Source organism: Elaeis guineensis, chromosome 12, assembly GCF_000442705.2.
Source record: "Elaeis guineensis isolate ETL-2024a chromosome 12, EG11, whole genome shotgun sequence".
Lineage (NCBI taxonomy): Eukaryota > Viridiplantae > Streptophyta > Magnoliopsida > Arecales > Arecaceae > Elaeis > Elaeis guineensis.
Genome location: NC_026004.2, coordinates 27,847,055 through 27,871,354, shown reverse-complemented (window position 1 = coordinate 27,871,354; position 24,300 = coordinate 27,847,055).

Below are 24,300 nucleotides of genomic sequence, written 5' to 3'. Positions count from 1 at the left end.
GAATGCGGAGCATGTGGTGTTAATTGGCTCCAATCTGGAGGAGGAGGTGCGGACGCATCTCGTGGATTTCCTCCGAAGGAATGCGGACATTTTTGCATGGGTCCCGACGGATATGCCGGGGATTGACACAAAAGTCATGGAACATCATCTGGCGGTCGACCCTAAACATCGGCCAACAAAAGAAAAAATCCGGAGTCATGCCCTGGAGAGGCAGAAGGCAATAGCCGAGGAAGTGGATAAACTTCTCAAGGCCGGATTCATCAAGGAGGTCAATTATCCAGAGTGGATCTCCAATGTTGTCTTGGTCAAGAAAGCAAACGGCAAGTGGAGGATGTGTATCAATTTCAAAAAGCTGAATAAGGCTTGCCCAAAGGACAGCTACCCCCTTCCCAGGATCGACCAACTGGTGGACGCTACCTCGGGCCATGAGCTTCTCACTTTTATGGATGCATTCTCCGGCTATAACCAGATTAGAATGGCATCGAAAGATGAAGAGAAGACTGCTTTTATCACTAATCGCGGCCTTTACTGCTACAGGGTTATGCCGTTCGGCCTCAAGAACGCGGGCGCAACCTATCAACGACTGGTGAACAAAATCTTCAAGGAGCAGATCGGCCGAAATATGGAGGTTTATGTAGACGATATGCTCGTGAAAAGCAGGTCTTCCAGAAATCATGTCGCCGACCTCGAGGAAACCTTTGGCGCTCTTCGAAAGTATAGAATGAAGCTGAACCCGACCAAATGCGCCTTTGGGGTAACCTCAGGAAAGTTCCTGGGCTTCATGGTGTCGGGGCGCGGGATCGAGGCCAATCCGGAGAAAATTCGCGCCATCCAAAATATGACTGCCCCAAGATCGATCAAGGAGGTTCAATGCCTCACGGGAAGAGTCGCGGCTCTTAATCGCTTTGTCGCAAGGTCGGCCGAACGATGTCTGCCCTTCTTTCAAACCCTCAAGCAGCCGAAGAACTTCTGTTGGACCCCGGAATGCCAACAGGCATTCGAAGAATTGAAAAGCTACCTTAGCTCGCCCCCACTGCTGACGAAGCCCGAGCCCAAGGAGGAATTATTTTTGTACCTGGCAGTCTCTCCCACAGCCCTTACAGCTGTCCTTGTTAAAGAGGAAATGAAAGTCCAGCGACCGGTCTACTACATTAGCCGCGTATTGAGGGATGCAGAGACCAGGTATACTAAATTAGAAAAACTGACCTACGCCTTGTTGATTGCAGCTCGGAGACTCCGGCCTTACTTTCAAGGGCACACGGTGACGTTACTCACCGACCAACCGATCAAGGCGGTTTTGCACCGAGCTGATATCTCCGGGAGAATGGCGAAATGGGCAATCGAGCTCACAGAATTCGACATCAACTACAAACCTAGACCGGCAATAAAAGCTCAAGTACTGACGGATTTCATAGTAGAATGCACCATCCCCGAGGAGGCCGAACCTGAGCAAAACGAAATTGACGACCTGAGGACTCAACCGAACTCCCCCGACGAAGAAGCCAGTTCCTCCGACAGCTTTTGGACCCTCCATGTGGACGGATCTTCCAACATGGCAGGCGCGGGTGCAGGCCTGATCTTGACCAGCCCCGAGGGAGTCGTTGCGGAGTACGCTCTGCATTTTGAATTCCCCGCAACAAACAATGGAGCGGAGTATGAAGCTCTGATCGCAGGATTGAGGATCGCCAGGGAGCTCGGAATAGGTCAACTTCGGGTGCACAGCAATTCCCAACTTGTGGTGGGGCAAGTCAGCGGGAGCTTTGAAGCGCGAGAGGACAGTATGGCCAAATATCTTGAGAAGGTGAAGGAGTTCATCCCTGCCTTTGGCAATTTCGACATCAGGCAAATTCCAAGGTCGGAGAACACCAGAGCCGATCTTCTCTCCAAACTGGCGATATCGGCTCCGGCCGAATTGCCAAAAGGCGTCCTCTTTGAAGTTTTAAAACATCCGAGTACGGAAGAACCGCGACTCGTAATGGAGATCGACCACGAGCCCAGCTGGGTCGACCCACTAATAACCTATCTTAGAGATGGGATTCTCCCCCAGGATGCGAAAGAAGCCCGGAAACTCCGAAATCAAGCCTCCCGGTACATCCTTTATGAGGGCAAATTGTACAAAATATCGTACTCCTTGCCCCTCTTGAGATGCCTCCGACCCTCAGAAGCTGACTACGCTTTATGGGAAGTACATGAGGGAGCTTGCGGAAGCCACTTGGGTGCCAGGTCTCTATCCCACAAGCTACTCCGCCAAGGGTACTACTGGCCAACAATGCACCATGATTCAATCGAATATGTCAAAAAGTGTGATCGATGCCAGAGATACGCCAATGTCCAGAGACAACCTGCTACCGAGCTTACACCCTTGAGTGCCCCATGGCCTTTTGCGCAGTGGGGGATGGATATTCTTGGCCCCTTTCCCATGGCGTCTGGTCAAAGGAAATTCCTCCTTGTAGCAATCGACTACTTCACCAAATGGGTCGAGGCCGAGCCACTAGCAAAAATCACAGAGGCGAAAGTGCAGGATTTCGTCTGGAGATCAATCGTATGCAGGTTCGGTTTGCCTAGAACCCTAATCACTGATAATGGACGGCAATTCGCGGGAGCCAGATTTGCTGAATTCTGTGAAGACCTAAACATCTCCCATAAATTCACATCAGTGGCCCATCCCCAGGCGAACGGCGAAGCCGAGGTAACAAACAGAACCCTTTTGCAGGGGATTAAGACCAGGCTCGAAAAAGCAAAAGAAACTTGGGCGGACGAACTTTATCATGTGCTATGGGCTTATCGGACCACCCAGAGGTTGCCTACAGGAGAGACTCCCTTTGCTTTAGCCTTTGGTATGGAAGCCGTCATCCCGATCGAGCTTAAACTCCCGTCGGCACGAGTCGTGGCATTCGACGAACCCCAAAACGCGCAAAGTCTCAGAGCCAACCTCGACCTACTGGAAGAAAGACGGGAGATTGCTCAGGTTCGAATGGCAGCCTACAGACAGAAAGTTGCTCGATATTACAACGCCCGAGTCAAGAACAAGGCATTCAAAGCAGGGGATCTAGTGCTCCGACGAGCTGCTGTCTCACAACCGCAGGGCCAGGGGAAGCTTGCCCCAAACTGGGAGGGACCGTATGAGGTCAAAGAAGTAGTCCGACCTGGAACTTATTATCTTAAGGAACTCGGAGGAGCCGACCTCCCGCGATCGTGGAGCTCAGAAAACTTACGGATATACTACCAGTGATTTCGTCCTAATCAAAAAATGCGTGCCCATTTGTCTTGGGACAATTCAAGCAGACGGTATCAAAAATGAGAGGGCAACCTTATAAAAGTCGAAGGCCCAGTTCTTTTAGACCGGATGGGGGGAGAGGCCTTGCAATGCCCATATGTGCCCCCACAGCCCTGTTAGGGACAGGAGGAGAACCTCGCCCTAACTTGAGCAAAGTTGAAGGCCCGGTTCTTTTAGACCGGATGGGGGGAGAGGCCTTGCAACGCCCATATGTGCCCCCACAGCCCTGTTAGGGACAGGAGGAGAACCTCGCCCTAACTTGAGCAAAGTCGAAGGCCCGGTTCTTTTAGATCGGATGGGGGGAGAGGCCTTGCAACGCCCATATATGCCCCCACAGTCCTGTTAGGGACAGGAGGAGAACCTCGCCCTAACTTGAGCAAAGTTGAAGGCCCGGTTCTTTTAGACCGGATGGGGGGAGAGGCCTTGCAACGCCCATATGTGCCCCCACAGCCCTGTTAGGGACAGGAAAAGAACCTCGCCCTAACTTGAGCAAAGTCGAAGGTCCGGTTCTTTTAGACCGGATGGGGGGAGAGGTCTCGCAACGCCCTAATGTGCCCCCGCAGCCCTGTCAGGAACAGGAGGAGAACCTCATCCTGACATGAGCAAAGTGGAAGGCCCGGACTCCTACGGGAGTCGGGTTCCGCCGAAAAAAAAAAAAAAAAAAAAGAAAAAAGACTTTGCCCGGACTCCTACGGGAGCCGGGTTCCTACACCAAAAAGACTCTGCCCGGACTCCTACGGGAGCCGGGTTCCGCCGCCAAGAAAACTCTGCCCGGGCTCCTACGGGAGCCGGGTCCCGCCGCCAAAAAGACTTCACCCAGACTCCTACGGGAGCCGGGTCCTTACGCCAAAGAAGACTCCATCCGGACTCCTACGGGAGCCGGGTTTCAAAAAAAAAAAAAAAAAAAAAGAGAGAGAGGAAAAAGAGACTTCACCCAGACTCCGCCCGGACTCCTACGGGAGCCGGGCTCCACCGTCAACATCAGCTACAGGACAACTCCGCCCGGACTTCTACGGAAGCCGGACTTTACTTATGACTTTGATTACAGAAAGACTTTGCCCTGACTTTTACGAAGACCAAACTACTCCAACTTTCGAGGGCTTCTCCGTTCGGATTATCAAGGGAGCCGAACTTAGCCCCGACCTCAGCGGAGAAAAATCCCAGCAAACCTGACAAGTGGGTATCTCCTAACGGCATAAAAGCCGAAAAGAAGCTCGGCGAATGACGACCCCACATGAACTGAAAAGGTCGCCGACGACCTTGGAACGACGTAACACAGACAAAGAGAAGAAAAGGAAAATGAAGAAGTTCGGCAGACAACTATTTAACACAAGATGCAAACAAGGTACTGAAATCACTTTTTCATTTAACAGAAGTACGCGTTACAGGACCCGGTGGGTCAGGAAAAAAGAAGATACACATCATCGCAAGTATTGCGAGCACGGTTCGAGCAGGACGAACCGGAGGCCGCTCCGAGCTACGAACTCCGTCTCTATCCTTCTCAGTCGTATTCTCCAGTGCGTGTAACAGCTCTCGCCCCATCTCGCCTCATTCTGTTCCCGAAGTCCCAACCTTAGCGGGAAAGGGGTGGGATAGATCTCCGGAGGCGGTGGAGGTAACGGCGGCAATAGCGAAGACCTGTTTCAAGAAGAACCGTAGCCACTTCAGGAGCGGTTGGGACACCAGAGATATGCCTCATCTCCGAATATACCACGACGGCCGCCACCCGAGACGCTCCGGCAAGGTCGGCATGCGTTACTTCCACCGTCCCCGCAACAAGTTCTACTGCCCCACCGTCGACGCCGACCGCCTCTGGTCTCTCGGCCCCGACGGCGTCAAGGATCCCGTCATGGCTTATGACGTCTATTCTGCCCTCTTGACCGGTATCACCCCGCCTTGCTACTCCGAGATTCGCGGGCAGAATAACTTCACCGATAACCCCCGTTATTAAACCCCTGTTGTTGAAGGAATTCTTCCTTGGGCTCCCTTTAGAACGACGGAGATTTTCACCAGCCGTCATTCTCCTTCTCACCTTCCTCCAAACCCTAAAAATTCCCTCAAGAACAACCTCCCGAGTAGAGGACATGGTGTGAGGGAAGGAGACAAAGACAGGGGCTGGAAAAGCAGGACCCTCAGATGAAAGAACAGCGCCAGGATGAAACCACGAAGGGACTGAGGGGTTTAAATAGCCGATGGATCCTGGCGCAGTTATGGTGGTGGGTATTCCTTGGCCAACTGGTGTGTGCCGCGTGGCGCGCTTATCCCCTTCACCGCCATCGAGGGTTGACCGCTCACAGATTCCCGCAAAGCGACGCTTGGGATCGCGTTTCAGTGGGGGTTCCGAAAAGACTTTTCAAGTCGCCTTCACCGAAAAATGGATTCTGGTGTGCGCGCATTAAGTGGGGGCGGCAGTGCGCAGGGATCGAGGGGGCAATTTCGGCTGCGCACAACTCTCTCTGTGTACTTCCTTCGCTTGAAATTCAAACTCGGAAGTAGGGGGACTGGTGTTGGGTATAAAATACCCGCAGCCAAAATCCTCAGCAGAACGGCTCCGCCCGGACTCCTACGGGAGCCGGGCTCCTCTGTCAACAGCGGAACGGCTCCGTCCGGACTCCTACGGGAGCCGGGCTCCTCCCTCGACAGCAGAACAGCTCCGCCCGGACTCCTACGGGAGTCGGGCTCCTCCGTCAACAGCGGAACGGCTCCGCCCGGACTCCTACGGGAGCCGGGCTCCTCCCTCGACGGCAGAACGGCTCCGCCCGGACTCCTACGGGAGCCGGGCTCCTCCCTCGACAGCGGAACGGCTCCGCCCGGACTCCTGCGGGAGCCGGGCTCCTCCCTCGACAGCAGAACGGCTCCGCCCAGACTCCTACGGGAGCCGGGCTCCTCCATCAACAGCGGAATGGCTCCGCCCGGACTCCTGTGAGAGCCGGGCTCCGCCCTCAGTCTCCGACCTCAGTATCAGCTGCCGGAGCCGGACTCCACCCACGACCTCAACCGAAAGGAGAACTCCTCCCGGACTCCTTCAAAGGCCAATCTCCGACCACTGCCGAGCCTCAATCAACAGATCCGCGTCCCTTGGCAGATCACAATAACAACTATGATCCTGTTCCACTTCCTGTAGCGGATTCCGCGCGGCTCCTTCACCCCCTGCGGCGGACCCATTACTCTCTGACAGGCTGTATCAACAGCCACGATTCTGCTCCGCTCCCTGCGACAGGTGCTGCACGATCCCACTATTCGCTGACAACTAGCGACAACGGACGCCGCCCCACTACCTGCAACAGGCCCTACGTGGCAGGCTATGGCGATAGCCACGGGTCTACCCCACTATCTTTCGCAATCAATTCCCCTGACCATGGGCGGCCCACTACCAGGCGGTTGCAAACGTCGCCATCAATCCTTTGCCTCCTCCGCCTATAAAAGGGAGACCCAGATATGTTATTCTTTAAGCTCATTTTTCCTATCTCAAAACTCTGCTAAATTCTCCGTTCGAGCACTCCATTCTTGTTGAGGCAGAGAACTGACTTGAGCGTCGGAGGGTCTTGCCGGAGCAACCCCACCTCCGGTTTAGACTTCCCTTGCAGGTCCCGGCGGCGACCGCGGCTTCCCCGACTCCAGCTTCTCCGGCGCAAGCAGATTTTTGCACCAACAGTATCTATTGAATTCAAATAGATCTACAAAGGAAAAAGCTATAAAAGTAAAGACCTTTAAAGCAAGCATCTCGGAATAAAAATACTCGATATGATCAAATGGTTTGATCTCATCAAGAATAGAAGGAAACATGTGTGTATAAGAAGGATCGGTGGGAGCGTTGTTATATTCCTCGTATTGTACGTTAGATTTCATCCTCCTGATTGAGAATATTGTTCCTATACTAACTATGGTTAGAATATGGTTGTTTCAAGAAATTCTTTAAAAGAGATCTTTGGAAACATCCTAGATAAGTCTATGAGATAGATATAAGTCTATGAGATAGATCTATTAGGATGCTAGTTTCACAGAAGATGTACATAGAATAGATGCTGAAAGGGTTCAGCATGAAAAATCCTAAAATGATTTCTATCCCTTGGATATGGGATTAATCTATCCAAAAAGATGTGGGGGACACATATGTAGAGATATAGTACATGAGCTAGATTTTTTATGCTATAACTAGTGGGAGCCTCATGTATACTATGTACATGATCCGATATATTTTTGCTGTGAGTGTCACGAGCAAATATCGATTAAATCTAGACTGAGAGTACTGGATACCTGTGAAAATATTTCTAAATACGTGAAAAGTACTTAAGATATGTTTATAGTCTTTAAGGAGAATCAAAGTTAAGGATAAAAAGATATAATAAATCAGATTTTATGTCTGATGTTGATGGTAGAGAGTCTACATAAAGAAAGGTGTTTCCTTATGTAATGTAAATTTAGTAAATTGGAAGAGTTTCAAACAACCGATGATTGTAAATTCTAGAAGTTGTGTGTCGCTACTTATGAAGTTGCTAGGAAAACCTTTTGGAAAATCTTCTAGTTAAAAAGAGTTTGTTACAAAACTGGTTTGATGTCATCAGATGGCATAATACTATACTATAACAACAAAGATGTCACTGCTTTAGCTGAGAAGCATAGGTCTCACCAAAATTTTTAGTACATAAGAGCAATAATTGATTATTCATGACTATTTCCAGAAGTAAGACTTCGAGAATTAGAGTAGACTCCATGAAAATATGGTGGACCCACAGACTAAATCATCTTACCAGTAGAGGATAAAAGTATATCTTAAGAAGATGGGACTTATATCTATGGTAGATTGACTTTAGTACAAGTGAAAGATTTTAAGATGTATACCTTAGAAGCCAATCGGACTGATACATTAATTCTTTCTAGGATATAATTTTGTACTTGATCTAATTATTTAAGATAGTTAATTATCATTCATATAGTGTACGTGTCTATGAATCATCTACAGAATTAACAAGATGATGACACGTATTCTCAAAAATTGAAAATTTGAGGCATGTGTCATTGATGGTTAATTTAAAAACTGCTTCCAACCGTAGGATCATCACGGAGATGGTGATTGATCCAAATAGGTTGATGCATAAATCACTTCCTTATGGATCGATGAGTCTTGAGTCTATAATGTGGGAACACTGAAGCGAAAGTATAAGTATTTATCAGAGAACAAAAATACCAACCATGACTAACACGAGAAGTTACTTAGATGTCTACTCACTCGTTAGTGATATTTTCGATGCTGTAGTAGTGTGAATGGTTCTTTGACCTATGGTACTCCGACTGTTCACAATGAGATTACTGTACTTTGACTAAACCATAATTTGATCTCCTAGTCATACGGAGTCTTAAGGTGTATATTGGCTACAATAGGTTCATTGTAGAAATAGAGTGTACATCTAGATGGAATCTATCGATTTTAATAGAAAAGAAGAAGTCCTATGTGATTTACAAGACTAAGTTCAAAAAAATTTTAGTCAAAGCAAGTGTGAATATTGGAAAAGAGTTTTCATAAAAATTCATAAATGAACTCGAGTCGAGCCAATCTTGTATATGATAGATGATGGGGTTTGATGAGCTTTTCATAACCTCCATCTTGTTAGAACTTATAATAGAAGAACTAAATCATATGGTAACTACATCTAGAGATTTACTACTTTTATTCTACTAGATTGTCACTACATACTGCTAGGTGTCACTGGTGGATCATGAGACTCATCGAGCATCATCTTGATGATCGATGATCCTTGATGGACAGAGTTAGAATTGTTTCAATCCATTAAAAGAAGTTTCAATTATATTTTGATGGAGATCAAAATATATCTCACTATCAAATAGAATAGAACCTATGAGGTTACATACAAAAGAGATCCTGACTGATCGGGATGTCGAATAGTGATTTTAAATAGCAATAGGATTCAATTATCAATTTGATTGATGATTGGACTTATATATAAATATTACATGAAGGACTTACTAAGAGTTAGTAAGTTATAGGAAGACTAATTTATAAATATTATTAATTATTTGATTTCATCAAATATGGATCGAATCAAATTAGATCTAATTTGATTGAATTTGATTTAATTTGGATTTTCTAGTCCAAATAGGATTTGAACTTAATTCCTAATTGGGTTTGAATCAATTTATATTTGAATTATATTCGAATCAAATTGGAATTAAGTTAGGGAACTAGAGTCCCATTAAACTGGAACTCTCTTCGCTTATCCATGCATGGGATGCCCAACCAAATTACCGTGGCCTTTTATTTTAGCATGAAAGAAAGGAAAAAAAAGTGGCGCACAGACTAAAGTGGGTGGCACAAGAGTCCTTCTCTAGAAGGACTCTTAACAAACTCCACAAAACCCTATTTGATAAGGTTTAAAAAGGGGGTGCCTCGATAAACCATCTCATGACGAAATATGAGAGCTTGGTGGTGTGTAAGAAAGAAAAGAAAAGGAGGTTAGCACACAAAAAAGAAGAAAAAAAAGGGAGGCGCGCTCCATGTGATGGACGCCCCATCCTTCTCCCTTTCCTACATCCATGAGATGGATGAATCCTCTTCTTCCTCTCTTCCAATGTTCATGAGATGGACGTGATTTTCTCTCTTCCTTGGTCCAAGAGTTGGATTAGCCATCTCTCTCCTCCTTCATTGATGTCCAAGAGTTGGACATATTTTTTTCTCTATGATCAATCCAAGAGTTGGACGGAAAGAAAAGAAAAAAGATTGGATGTCTTCTTCTTCAGATCTTCTATTTTTTTTTGAGAAGAGAAAGAGAAAAGAAATCTGATTATATCTGATTTTTTGATTCTCCTATGGATCTCTTTGATTTTCTCGAGAAGACAATCAAAAGAGATAAAAAATTTGACAATCTAAAGAGTGATCTCTTCAAGGGAGCTAGCACCTCGGTGAGATCGAGATCTCCTGATCAGATCAGCCTCGTATAGATACCTATATAGGTCGAATACTTGTATGGCTTCAAAAAGACCTTGAGGACATCCATAGATCATCGGATCGCAGCATCAACGGATCATGAAGATATCTATGGATCAACAGATCACGGTGAAGATCTATCCATGCAAAGGTAAAAATCAGATTTTTATTTTTGCATGAATCTTAATCTTGTACATATAATGATTCTTGACTTTATGTTGAGATATGATCTCTATGCATGCTTGATTAGATTAGATCCAATTAGAGATTTGTTTTAGCTTCGTTCTGACATAAGGTTGTCCTGGCATAACGTTGATATGTTATGTTGCATGATTGTCCTAGAACGATGTTGAAAAATTTTTGATATTTCTTTCCTCTGCATTTTGAAAAAAATTAAAATCTCTGCATACATGCCAGATCACCATGTGATGACATTTCCCTACAGCTCGTACTTAAAGTCCATCGAGATCTTATACTCTGCAACACATTTGTATCTAACCTCGATGAGAACCTCCACTGTGGCCTTGACAAAACCCCTGCTCCCTTTAGGTGGAGGAGGGTCCACACCAAGCCTTGCCAACCCTCTAAAGGAAGGTGGAGCCCCGCTCAATGAAAGAGGAGCCCGGAGTGACTTCGATACAGCAATCTGCGGCCTCTTAGCTATAACCGACTTAGTCTCCATCGAGGACTGCCATGAGTCAGGGACAGAAAGCTCTAGTTGGATATTGCTCATTCTCTTGGATGAAGATTCCCTGCCTGAAGAGCCCATCTTCTTTTTCACAGTTGATTTGATGGACGACAACGATAGCTTCATGCCTACAATACAAAAAAAAGAGTATCTACTTTTGAAGACTACTGTGACAAAAGGATAACTGATTATTGTTGGAGTTTTATGATTTCATACATACATGATTTTACAAAATAAGTACATAGCAGAATTTTAAAATTTTCATATTAAATCTAATTTAATCTAAGAATGCATAAGATCAAATCTTTAAACCATAAACAGGATCATCATATGTGAGATAAGATTCAGATACAAAAATTCAATAGAAAAAAATAAATATAAAAATATATCTGGATATGGATCAATCTTCGATGCGAACTGATGATCATGGATGTCTTCCGAAGGTCCCTTGTAGCCATACAAGCGTTCGATCTCTACGGATATCTACACGAGATTCTGATCTGATCAGAAGTCTTTTAATCTCATCGGGGTGCTAGCTCCCTTGCAGAGATCCCATCTTGATGGTTGAAAATCTTCTTTTCTCCTAAGACACTCTTAGAGAAAAGATGTAGGAGGATCTTGATCTCTACACTAGAGATCATGAGAAGAACTCTTTCTTTTCTTTTCTTCCTAAAATTCATGCACCAAATCTCTATAATAAAGATATAAAAATTTTGTCCAACTTTTAGACAAAAGAAAAAGGAGACATTCATGTCTAAACATGGACAAGAGGAAGAGAAAGAGCTGTCCAAACAATCAATAATTGGTTGTTGTAATAAAGAAGAGATAGGGAGATAGAAATTACCTCACGCCATAGGCCCTTCACCATCCCTCTCTCCCTTGGTTTTCTCCACGCAAATTCCTCTCATATTTTGGGCATTAAAACCTGATGTTATCTCACCTTACATATCCCATATGGATGGTATTTTATTGGCAAAAAAGAGTCTTAAGTTAGATAGGAATCAAGAGTCCAAAACGTTTAGGACTCTTCCTTTTTTTATGCCACCCAACAACTAGGTTTCACACCAGATTTTACACGGTAAAGAAGGTGGTTTAAAACTCCTGCTTACACGATAAAAAGGAGTGAAAAAGAGGCATCCAAATCAATTCAACATGGGACACAAAATCAGGTTGGCATGGAGTTGTTTTGGTGCATGAAATCAAGGTAGTTTAATCCCATGAGACTCTTTGATTAGGTGGCTATTTTAAATCAAATAAAACATCAATGAATTCTAATCATATTAGGACTAGATTAGATCTAAATAGATGAAAATCTAAATCTAATTTGGAGCCCAATCTATTTAGATTTAATGTCTTCTAATTGGAAAAGGAGTCCTAGTCCAATTGGACTCTTTCTTGGTGCTTGAGTCAAACTCAATTTTTAATCCTAATCCAATTAGAATTTGGTGCACCCATAAAAATGAGAATTTTTAATTCAAGTAGGAATACATACATCCTAGTCTAATTAGGAATTGGATCAAATCAAAATCCTAATTCAACTGGAACTAATCATCCGATCCTTTTTGGGTTATCCTATAACCCTATTAGGGTTGATCAAATCAAATCCATAATAAGTCAAATTAAATCCAATCAAATTGGACTTGATGCAAACTCTATTGCTTAATCAAATAGAGCCAATTGACAATCCTATTGCTAATTAATCCACCTATAACTCACTAACTCTTTAGCGAGTTACTTGATTGCAACATTTGCATTGGATCAATCATCAATCAAATTGATAATCAAATCCTGTTACGATTCATAATCGTAATTCAACCATCTGATCAGTCAAAAATCTCTTTTGTGTATAATTTCATAGGTTTTATTCTGTCTGATAGTAAAATATATTGTGATCCCTATCACAATATCATTGAAACTCTTTTCAATGGATTGGAATAATTCCAACTCAGCCCACTAAAGATCATTGATCATCATGATGATACTTGTGAGACTCACAATCCATCAGTGACACCTAGCAGTATGTAGTGGCAACCCAGCAGAATAAAAGATGAACCTCTAGGTGCAGTTAATGCATGATACAATCCCTCTATCGTGAGTTCCGACTAGATGGCAGGTCATGAATGAATCGTCAAACCTCAACATCGATCATATGATAGATTCAATCAGCTCGAGTCCATTTGTGATTCTATAAAAACTCTTTTCCATCAATCATACTGCTATGGCCATAGACTTAAGGACTTAGTCTCTTAAATCTCATAAGACTATTCTCTTCTACTAGTATCGACAGATCACATCTTAATGCACACTCCACTCCTACAGTGGATCAACTGTCACCAACATCCACTAAAGGGCTCATTGAGATCCATGTTGATGTGTCAGTCAAACTCCAACAGCCTCACTGTGAGCAGTAGTGTCATCTTAAGTCAAAGGATCAGTCATACAACTGCATCATCGAGAAAGTCACTAACGAGTGAGCAGACATCTATGTGACTTCTCGTATTGGTCATGCTTAGTGCTAGTTGTTCTCTAACAACCACCTGCACTTTCGTTCCAGTGTCTCTATACTACAACTCAAGACCTATCTGTCCGAAGGAAGCGATCCATACATTGGTCTATCCAGATCAATCATCATCCCCATGATGATCCTATGTCTAGGAGTAATTTAAGAATTAATCATCAATGACACATGTCTCAAATTTTTAACTCTTTGAGAATATGTGTCATCATTTTGTTAATCCCTTGGATGATTCATGGACATATAAACATGAATGGTAATATAACTGCCCTATAAGTACAAAACTATATTCTAGAGATATGAAATGTGTCAGTCAAGATTGACTTCTAGGGCATACATCCAATAATTTTTCACTTGCACTAAAGCCAATCTGCAATGTATCAAGCCCCATCTTCACAAGACAAGCTTTAGTCTCAGGCTAGCTAAGTGACTTATCAGTGGGTCAACCACATCATATGTGGAGTTTGCTCTCTACAACTCTATGTATTTCTACTTGAGGTAGTTGCGTGTTCTGCTGCTCTATGTGCTTGGATATCTGGTGAGACTTAGGCTCCTTAGCAAGGGTTATGGTGCCATTGTCTTTGCAGTATAGTATCACGACGTCTGATGGTATGACAATGAATTCTATAACTAACATTTGAACCAGAATGCATCATACACATCTATAGTGTATTCAACTTCAATTGATCGATTATTTGGAATACTTTCAAGATATCGACATAGAAACACATCCCATGATATAAACATTCTACTATCAATATCAGATATAAAACCTGAATTGGTGTATCTTTCCACTCCTAGCTTTGATCCTTCTTCCAATTAAGAACATGTCCTCAGTTCTTCTTAAGAGCTTAAGGATGTTTTCACAGCAATCCAGTACTCTCAATCTGGATACAACTGATATCTACTTGTGACAACCACAGTAATAACTATATCAGTTCAAGTACATTACTTGGCACACTTCTATACCTGAGAGGGTAGCAGATCCCTCTCAAAGATTTCTATGCTGAACCCTTTCAGCATCCAGTCTCTGTACTTGATGTGTGAAAATACAAGTATCCAATTGCATCTATTTCTATAGATCTTTAGGATGCCTGCTTTATATCTTTTATGGAAAAATTTTTATTCAACCATATTTTAACCGATGTCAGTATTAGACACTTCCACTAACTCTTTTGGAACTCATAATTTTTTTTTATCTAATCAAACAATTTGATCATATTATCAAAATGACTATTCCAACTCTAAGATTTTTTATGGACTTTGTGATCTCTTATCACAAAAAGTGAAATCCATAGGCTACTCCATATAGAAATTTTCAAAAGATCTCTACTTAGGAAAGCTATTTCACATTCCTTTCTTGGAGTCGATGTCTCACATCGCCTCGTTGTAGGTTCTGGGATCATCTCTATGCTCCCCATCTCTCATGAGAAACGACTTTTTCTACATCTTCTATTAAGCATACCCAAATATCTTTCAAGAGGATTGGAGATCCTACTATGTCTATGAGGTGGAAGAGGAATATACGTCTACTGACTCATGATGATAAATAAGTTCTTAAAGTCCCAAGGCTCCCTGCTCTTCAAAGATGTTCTCTTTGAGCATAACTTTCCTCCCATTGCTTCATCTTGGTTAAATAATTTTTCAAGAAGATAACATATCGGGTCACAATCACATTATGATCCTATCAGAAAGTAGTATCTCAAACTCTTTTAGGATGAGCTTTATAGGCCTATCCTCTAACATATCCACCTGCTGTCCTAGACACAGGTTGGACATCCTTGAGTCTCAAAATAATCAAGATTTAGTTCTTACCATGCCATATCTCATATGGTGTGGTAGGAATAGGTTTAGAGAGAACCCAATTTCATAGAAATAAAGTATGTCCCTAAAGAAACATAAATAAATCAGTGAAGTTCATTATGGATCAGACCATATCTTATATAGTCCCATAACTCTTTTTATCTCGTTGAGCTGAGATATACTGAGAGGGGTTCAATATGAAACAATGCCATATTATGAGATAATCAAAAAAAAATTTTCAATGGTATTGCATCCTCGATTCGATCGAAGAACCTTAAGAAATTTTTCGATTTGTTTCTCTACTTACATCCGAATTCTTTGAATCTTTCAAAAATTTCATATTTGTATCTCATATATAAAATAGAGACAACTCTTTGATTAGTACATCACATGGGCTACACACATCAAATATGTATAAAGATAAGTATCTCAGTGGTCATTTTCTTCTTGTTCCACAAGAGTAGCTTGATCATATTTTCTCAAAGAGATGATACACAAACTAGATATGATTAAACAGTCAATAAGCTCAAAAGTCCATATTCTTCAGTTTGTTAATCATTTCTTCTCCAATATGACTTAGCCTAAGGGTCCACATATACTTTAAATTTTATCTCAATTCTGGATCTCTCAAATCCAATGGCATTCACTACTTAATCAATTATGTTCACATGTGTATAACTATGCAAATGATAGAGACCGTCTCTAAGAACTAAATCTAAACAATGATCGCAAAGGACAGATACCCATGGCCATAGCAGCAACTGTTGCCCTATAACCAATTTAAGGGTCACTTCCTCAGCCCTCCACCTTTTCATCGACTCTACACTAGAGTCTATGGCTCAACTGGAAGAAGAAGAAATCGTAAGGATAGCATTGAGCAATCTTGACATGCCTACTCTAGGCATGTCTTTGTTTCTTCAGGCTTTCCAAGTATTTACCTCTGAACACTTTCAAGGTTCCTTTGTTATCAACACTTTGATCAATTCAGATAAAGTGCCATGATGGTCTTTCATATGATGGTTTACCATAAACTATCCATATAAACTAATCAGGGATCGCAGGATCAAATCTGTAAGCAATTTCTTATGCATGGTCATGTCGAGCCTTTCAAGCTCCTTAATGTCCTTGATCATTATCAAATAACGATCATAGACTGACTACCCAACATGCATCATATACGCTGTGTGACTCTGATCATCTCACAATACTTGTAGATGAATCAACGTATCGTTGGCAGTGAACATATACTCATGCATAGCATCTATCTTTATTGTCATTGTCCATCCACTCATCAAATATAGCTCGTTGACTATGGGTTAGATGAGTTGTTAACATTAGAATAATCTGGTAGAAAATATTGCTTAATTTTTTAAAATTAAAAATAATTCTTAAGTTTGTGAGCCAGTCTATATAATCGGTTTCGGTTAATCGATTGATATCTAAGAATCAAGCTAGAGGGTTGGAAGTTGACACAATGAACAACAAAGAGTAAAGATTCTAATTGGATCTTTGTACTTATTTCAATAATTTACTCTAAGAATTTTTAGATGCAAAAAAAGATTCTCACTATTTTATCAGATCTCCCACACTCTCCGGATAGAGAAATAAAAATCTTGATGTGCAATTGAATTTTTAGTGGGTGCTGCGATCCCACCGATACCGTGCACCTCACCTAACAGTTATTGGTAGCATGAATGAATATTAATGCATGGACAACTCTTTATCCAAATGCTTTTCTAAGCATATTACAGCCACTTAATCTCTAAGTCGTGGGCTCATCTAACAGTTATTGCCTACACTTCTTAGTTAAGCCAGATCCACCGTTCACAAGCAAGTGCAAAGCTGTCATTGGGTCTCTCACCTAACAGTTATTGGGCCTAACTCCATCTTTACCTTGGAGCAATTCTTTGCTAATAGAGTGATTGTGTGTTCCCGATGCAACTGAACCATTGTGACCAGCCGAGAACAATCAACGTCAATAGCACGTCCGCACATCTACAATGGTGGAAGACCTTGGACTTAATATTTTATGGAGAGATTTAAGTTTAGATCTCAACTAATCAGTCATCACATGACTGATATAATTGGCATGGGCTAAATCAAATCACTAAGCAATCATATTTGAGACTCAATCTTCCAAATTGATCAAGTGGAGATTGATAGGGGTCCCCCGTTGCTTTTCTTAGACACCAATAAATTGATCAGATAAACGAACGAAACTAATTAAATAATCACCTTTCAATTACTTGCCTTAGACACCAATTGGACAATTGATCCGAATAGGTTAGCTTAGGTGAATCAGCCTCGAGCTATAGAGCTGAATTAGATCTTTAGGTTAATTGATTCTACATATGGGTGTCAATCGATTTGATCATCAATAATTATATGATCTTAGGCTCTATTGACTTCATACTAATTAATATTTGACTCAGTTTGATCAACTGATAAATTGATTCAAACCCAATATGATCAAATCAAAAACCCTTTTAATGTAATCCAATTACATGACCTAATTTGATCTTCCCATAACCAATCTCTCATGCACAAACACTAATTTCAGATCTTAAATCAAAATTTTCAGATCTAAATTCTTTACATGAAGAGTAAATTTTGATTTTGAAATAATTTCAGATCATGTATACAAATATGATCACATACATAAATAAATTCAGATCATAGAAATAAATTTCAGCCCTAAATATGCTTTCATATATCATATATATGAATTAAAACAAATCTCAAAACTCTTTTCAAATCTAAATAATAAAACATATATCATATATATGCTGTAAAAATTAGATCTAAAAAATTTAATTTAATTGAAAATTTTAACATCATTCTAGGATAACCATTCAGCATAATAGGTTATGCCAGGGCAACCTTATGTCAGAACGATATCAAAATCTTTCAGATCTAAAATTTTTTTCTATAAATTTTAAATCTAAATTCTAATCTCATACATATGATGTGGCTCTGATACCACTATTGGAGTTTTATGGTTTCATGTATGCATGATTTTATAAAATAAGTACGCAGTAGAATTTTAAAATTTTCATATTAAATCTAATTTAATCTAAGCATACATAAGATCAAATCTTCAAACCATAAATAGGATCATCATATGTGAGATAAGATTCAGATACAGAAATTTAATAAAAAAATAAATATAAAAATATACCTGGACATGGATCAATCTTCGACGCAAACTGATGATCATGGATGTCTTTCGAAGGTCCCTTATAGCCGCACAAGCATCCGATCTCTACGAATATCCACACGAGATTCTAATCTGATCAGAAATTTTTTGATCTCACCGAGGTGTTAGCTCCCTTGCAGAGATCGCATCTTGACGGTTGAAAATATTTTTTTCTCCTAAGACACTCTTAGAGAACAAGAAGATGTAGGAGGATCTTGATCTCTACACTAGAGATCATGAGAAAAACTTTTTCTTCTCTTTTTTTAAAATTCATGCACCAAATCTCTACAATAGAGATGTAAAAATTTTGTTCAATTTTTAGACAAAAGAAAAAGGAGATATCGATGTCTAATATGGACAAGAGGGAGAGAAAGAGCTGTCCAAACAACCAATAATTGGTTGTTGTAATAAAAAAGAGATAGGGAGATAGAAATTACCTCATGCCATGGGCCCTTCGCTGCCCCTTTCTCCCTTGGTTTTCTCCACGCAAATTCCTCTCATATTTTGGGCGTTAAAACCTGATGTTATCTCACCTTACATGTCCCATATGGAGGGTATTTTATAGGCCAAAAAGAGTCCTAAGTTAGATAGGAATCAAGAGTTCAAAACATTTAGGACTATTCCTTTTTTTTATGCCATCCAACAACCAGGTTTCACACCAGATTTTACACGGTAAAGAAGGTAGTTTAAAACTCCTTCTTACATGCTAAAATGGGGAGAAAAAGAGGCATCTAAACTGGTTCAACGTGGGATACAAAATCAGGTTGGCGTGGAGTTGTTTTGGTGCATGAAATCAAGGTAGTTTAATCCCATGAGACTCTTAGATTATGTGGCTATTTTAAATCAAATAAAATACTAATGAATCCTAATCATATTAACCAGATGAGACCCAAATAGATGAAAATCTAAATCTGATTTGGAGTCCAATCTATTTAGATTTAATGTCTCCTAATTGGAGGAGTCTTAGTCCAATTAGACTCTTTTTTGATGCTTGAGTTAAACTCAATTTTTAATTCTAATCCAATTAAAATTTGGTGCACCCATAAAAATGAAGATTTCTAGTCCAATTAGGAATACATACATCCTAGTCTAATTAGTAATTGGATCAAATCCAAATCCTAATTCAACTGGAACTAATTATCTGATCCTTTTGGGGTTATCCTATAATCCTATTGGGGTTGATCAAATCAAACTCATAATGAGTCAAATTAAATCCAATCAAATTAGACTTGATGCAAACTCCATTGCTCAATCAAATTGAGCCAATTAGCAATCCTATTGCTAATTAATCCTCCTATGACTCACTAACTCTTTAGCAAGTTACTTGATTGCAATATTTGCATTGGATCAATCATCAATCAAATTGATAATCAAATCTTGTTACGATTCATAATCATAATTTAACTATCTGATCAGTTAAAAGTCTCTTTTGTATGTGACCCTATAGGTTCTATTCTGTCTGGTAGTAAGATATATTGTGTCCCTATCACAATATCATTGAAACTCTTTTCAATGGGTTGGAACAATTCCAACTCAGCCCATCAAGGATCATTGATCATCATGATGATACTTGTGAGTCTCACAATCCATCAGTGATACCTAGCAGTATGTAGTGATAATCCAACAGAATAAAAGATGAACCTCTAGGTGCAGTTAATGCATGATACAATCCCTCTATCGTGAGTCCCGACTAGATGGCAGGTCATGCATGAATCGTCAAACCTCAACATCGGTCATATGATAGATTTAATCAGCTTGAGTTCATTTGTGATTCTATGAAAATTCTTTTCCATCAATCACATTGCTATGGCCATAGACTTAAAGACTTAGCCTCTTAAATTTCATAGGACTATTTTCTTCTACTAAGATCGACAGATCACATCTTCATCACACCCCACTCCTACAGTGGATCAACTATCGCTAACATCCACTACAAGGGCTCATTGAGATCCATGTTGATGTGTCAGTCAAACTCCAGCAGCTTCACTGCGAACAGTAGTGTCATCTCAAGTCAAAGGATCAGTCATACAACTGCAGCATCGAGAAAGTCACTAACGAGTGAGCAAACATCCATGTGACTTCTCGTGTTGGTCACGCTCAGTGTTAGTTATTTTCTAACAACCACTTGCACTCTCGCTCCAGTATCTCTATACTGCAGACTCGAGATCTATCTGTCCAAAGGAAGTGATCCATGCATTGATCTATTCGGATCAATCATCATCTCCATGATGATCCTATGACCAGGAGCAATTTAAGAATTAACCATCAATGACACATGCCTCAAATTCTCAACTCTTTGAGAATGTGTCATCATTTTGTTAATCTCTTGGATGATTCATGGACACATAAACATGAATGGTAATATAACTGCCCAATAAGTACAAAACTATGTCCTAGAGATATGGAATGTGTCAGTCAAGATTGACTTTTAAGGTATATATCCAACAATTATCATATGGCAAGAAATCCCACCATATGGATAGTCCATTTATGCAGGCCATCGATAGTACAGATCCGGCTATTGAATTGCCAGATCTTGCCACTTGGCCAGTCTTAGAGCAGCAGACCATACGGTCTTTCATCGCATCCTTATCCGATCGAACTGTATGGGATAACTCATGAAGTGTGCTTTAGAACTTACCACGGCTTACCACATAGCAGGTCCTAAGTGAGTCTAGGGGCAGTCTCCAAATTTATTCTCTCAGGAGCGTCATCCTCTGACTCCTCGAGCTCCCTTTCTAATAAAGATAGTGCAAGTTGCGAAATGACGCATCATTAATCTCCAGAAATTTTTTTCAAAATCAGTAATGTAGGCGCATCCAAGAAGAAATCGGGTTGATAGTTCAACTACTAAGGTAGCTACTCCCTTCGGTCAAAGTCCAAAGACTACTTCAAACTCAGGAGTGGGGGACATGTGTCATGGAGGAGACCCATCGATTGGGACTAATCCTTCATTGAGGCGCACATAAGATGATGTGGTGAGGTCCAGGGGCAGACCACATCAACATTTAGAGGGGGGTCGAGAGAATTTAAAAATACTAATAATATAATTAAAATTATTTTAAATAAATCTCTAATAAATATTATTTGAATTGAGCTCGACTCGTTCTTTCATAGAACTAAATTCATCAATAATAGAATCTACTATAAAACTCTCAGCTATCTCCTTCTTGATATAAGTGACTAAATAATCAGCAAGAAAGTTATCTTCCATCTTATTGCGTAATTTATTTTTAACAATCTTCATTGCTGAAATTATTCTCTCCATTGTTGCAGTTGAAATAGGAAAAGTCAATACAAGACAAATCAGTCTATCAATTAGTGGATAAATATGTTTCTTTCTTGTTTTCACCTATCCTTAGCATTATTCGGAAATTGTAGACACATTCTGTAACTCTGGATTCTTTGAAACATCAATATGATAATGTTGTAATTGATTTTGCAAAAGTCTTCATTCATGCTCACTGAAGTCTTCTAGATAGAATTTATCTACAAATTGACATATACTTTCCAAATTAAATAACTTGTAATCATCTCTAGGATCCAAAGTAGTACTAAAAATTAATAACTCAACTGCGTGATCACTAAATCTACTTTGCAATTCATGTAATTGAGTATCAATAGTAGTATTGAATATATCAACCCAAAAATGATGCTCATTTGTAATATCACTCCGTCGACAACCTCGACCACCAGGCTTATAAGTAGCAGTCAAATCTGGAACATCAATGTCATATTTTTCATAAAATAATATCACATTCTCTAATAAACTCATCCATCCATCTTCTCTTTACTTTTGAAGTAATACCTTTGTAGTTTTTACCAAATGCATTACATTAACAATGTCTTGGGATCTTTTTTTGTAAAGCTTGACAAAGGTTATCAGTTATCTCCAATATTTCTATCATCAAATGTAATTATAAAACAAATTGAAAAGATGTTAAGCAATTTAATGCACCATCCGCATCTCCACGTTAAGCATAACTAACTTCATCACATGTAATGTCATCAAGAATAGAACAAGTAATTGAAAAAAGCTTTATCAAGCTACGAACAGGATTCAAATATTAACTCCAACTAATCTCTCCAGGCCTTTGTAAACTGCTAATCTGATTTTGCCCTCTTCTAGATTCAAGTTCATCAATAGCTAATAAATTTGCAATTTCAGCTATTTGTCTTGCACTCAATTCATCGTGATATTTTGTAGATGTATTCACAATATTAACAATATTCATCAAATTATTGAAAAATTGATGAATAATAACAACTTCTCTTAATACAACCATTAGTGCTAATTGAAGTCTGTGAGTCAAGCAGTGGATATAATAAGCATATGGATAATCAAGGGTAGACCACATCAACTTTCAGATAGAGGCTGAGAGAATTTAAAAATTAAAAAATACTCATAATATAATTAAAATTAATTTAAATAAATATCTTTAATAAACATTATTTGAATTAAGCTTGATGTTCTTTCATAGAACTAAATTCATCAATAATAGAATCTACTATAAAACTCTCAAATATTTTCTTCTCGATATAAGTGACTAAATAATCAACAAAAAAGTCATCTTCCATCTTATTGCGCAATCTGTTTTTAACAATTTTCATTGTTGAAAATGCTTTCTCTATTGTTGCAGTTGAAACAAGGAGAGTCAATACAAGATGAATCAGTCTATCAATTAGTGGATGAATATCTTTCTTTTTTGTTTTCACCAATTCTTGGCATAATTCTGAAATTGTAGACATATTCTACAACTCTAAATTCTTTGGAACATCAATATGATAATGTTGTAATTGATTTTTCAAAAATCTTCGTTCATGCTCACTAAAGTCTAGATAGAATTTCTTTGCAAGCTAACATATACTCTCCAAATTAAATAATCTGTAACTATCTCTAGGATCCAAAGCAGTACTAAAAATTAATAACTCAACTGCATAATCACTGAATCTACTCTGCAATTCATGTAATTAAGTATCAGTAGTAGCATTGAATATGTCAACCCAAAAATGATGCTCATTTATGATATCACTCTGTCGGAGACCTCGACCACTAGGCTTATAAGTAGCAGTCATATCTAGAACATCAATATCATATTTTTCACAAAATAATATCACATTCTCTAATAAACTCGTCCATCCATCTTCTCTTAACTTTTGAAGTAATACTTTTGTAGTTTTTACCAAATGCATTATATTGAGAATATCTTGGGACTTTCTTTGTAAAACTTAACAAAGGTCATCAGTTATCTCCAATATTTTTGTGATCAAATATAATATAAAAATAAATTAAAAAGATGTCAAGCAATTTAATGCACCATCAGCATCTCCACGTCGAGCATAACCAACTCCATCATATGTAATGTCATCAAGAATAAAATAAGTAATTGAAAAAAACTTTATCAAGCTACGAATAGGATTCAAATATGAAATCCATCTAGTCTCTCTAGGCCTTTGTAAACTACTAATTTTTTTTTTGCCCTCTTCTAGAATCAAGCTCATCAATAGCTAACAAATTTGTAATTTCAACTACTTATCTTGGTCTCAATTCATCATGATGTTTTATAGATGCATTCACAATATTAACAATATTCATCAAATCATTAAAAAATTGATGAATAATAATAATTTCTCTTGATGCAGCCACTAGTGCTCGTTGAAGTCTATGAGCCAAGCAGTGGATATAATAAGCATATGGACAATCATTATTAATTAAAGCTTTCAAACCATTTTATTCATCATGCATATTATTAGCCCCATCATAACCTTGACCTTCGATATGCTTAATGCTTAAATTATGCCTTAAAAGAATATTATAGGTAGCATCTTTAAGAGTCAAAGCAGCTGTATCTGAGACATGGACAATATCAAAGAATCG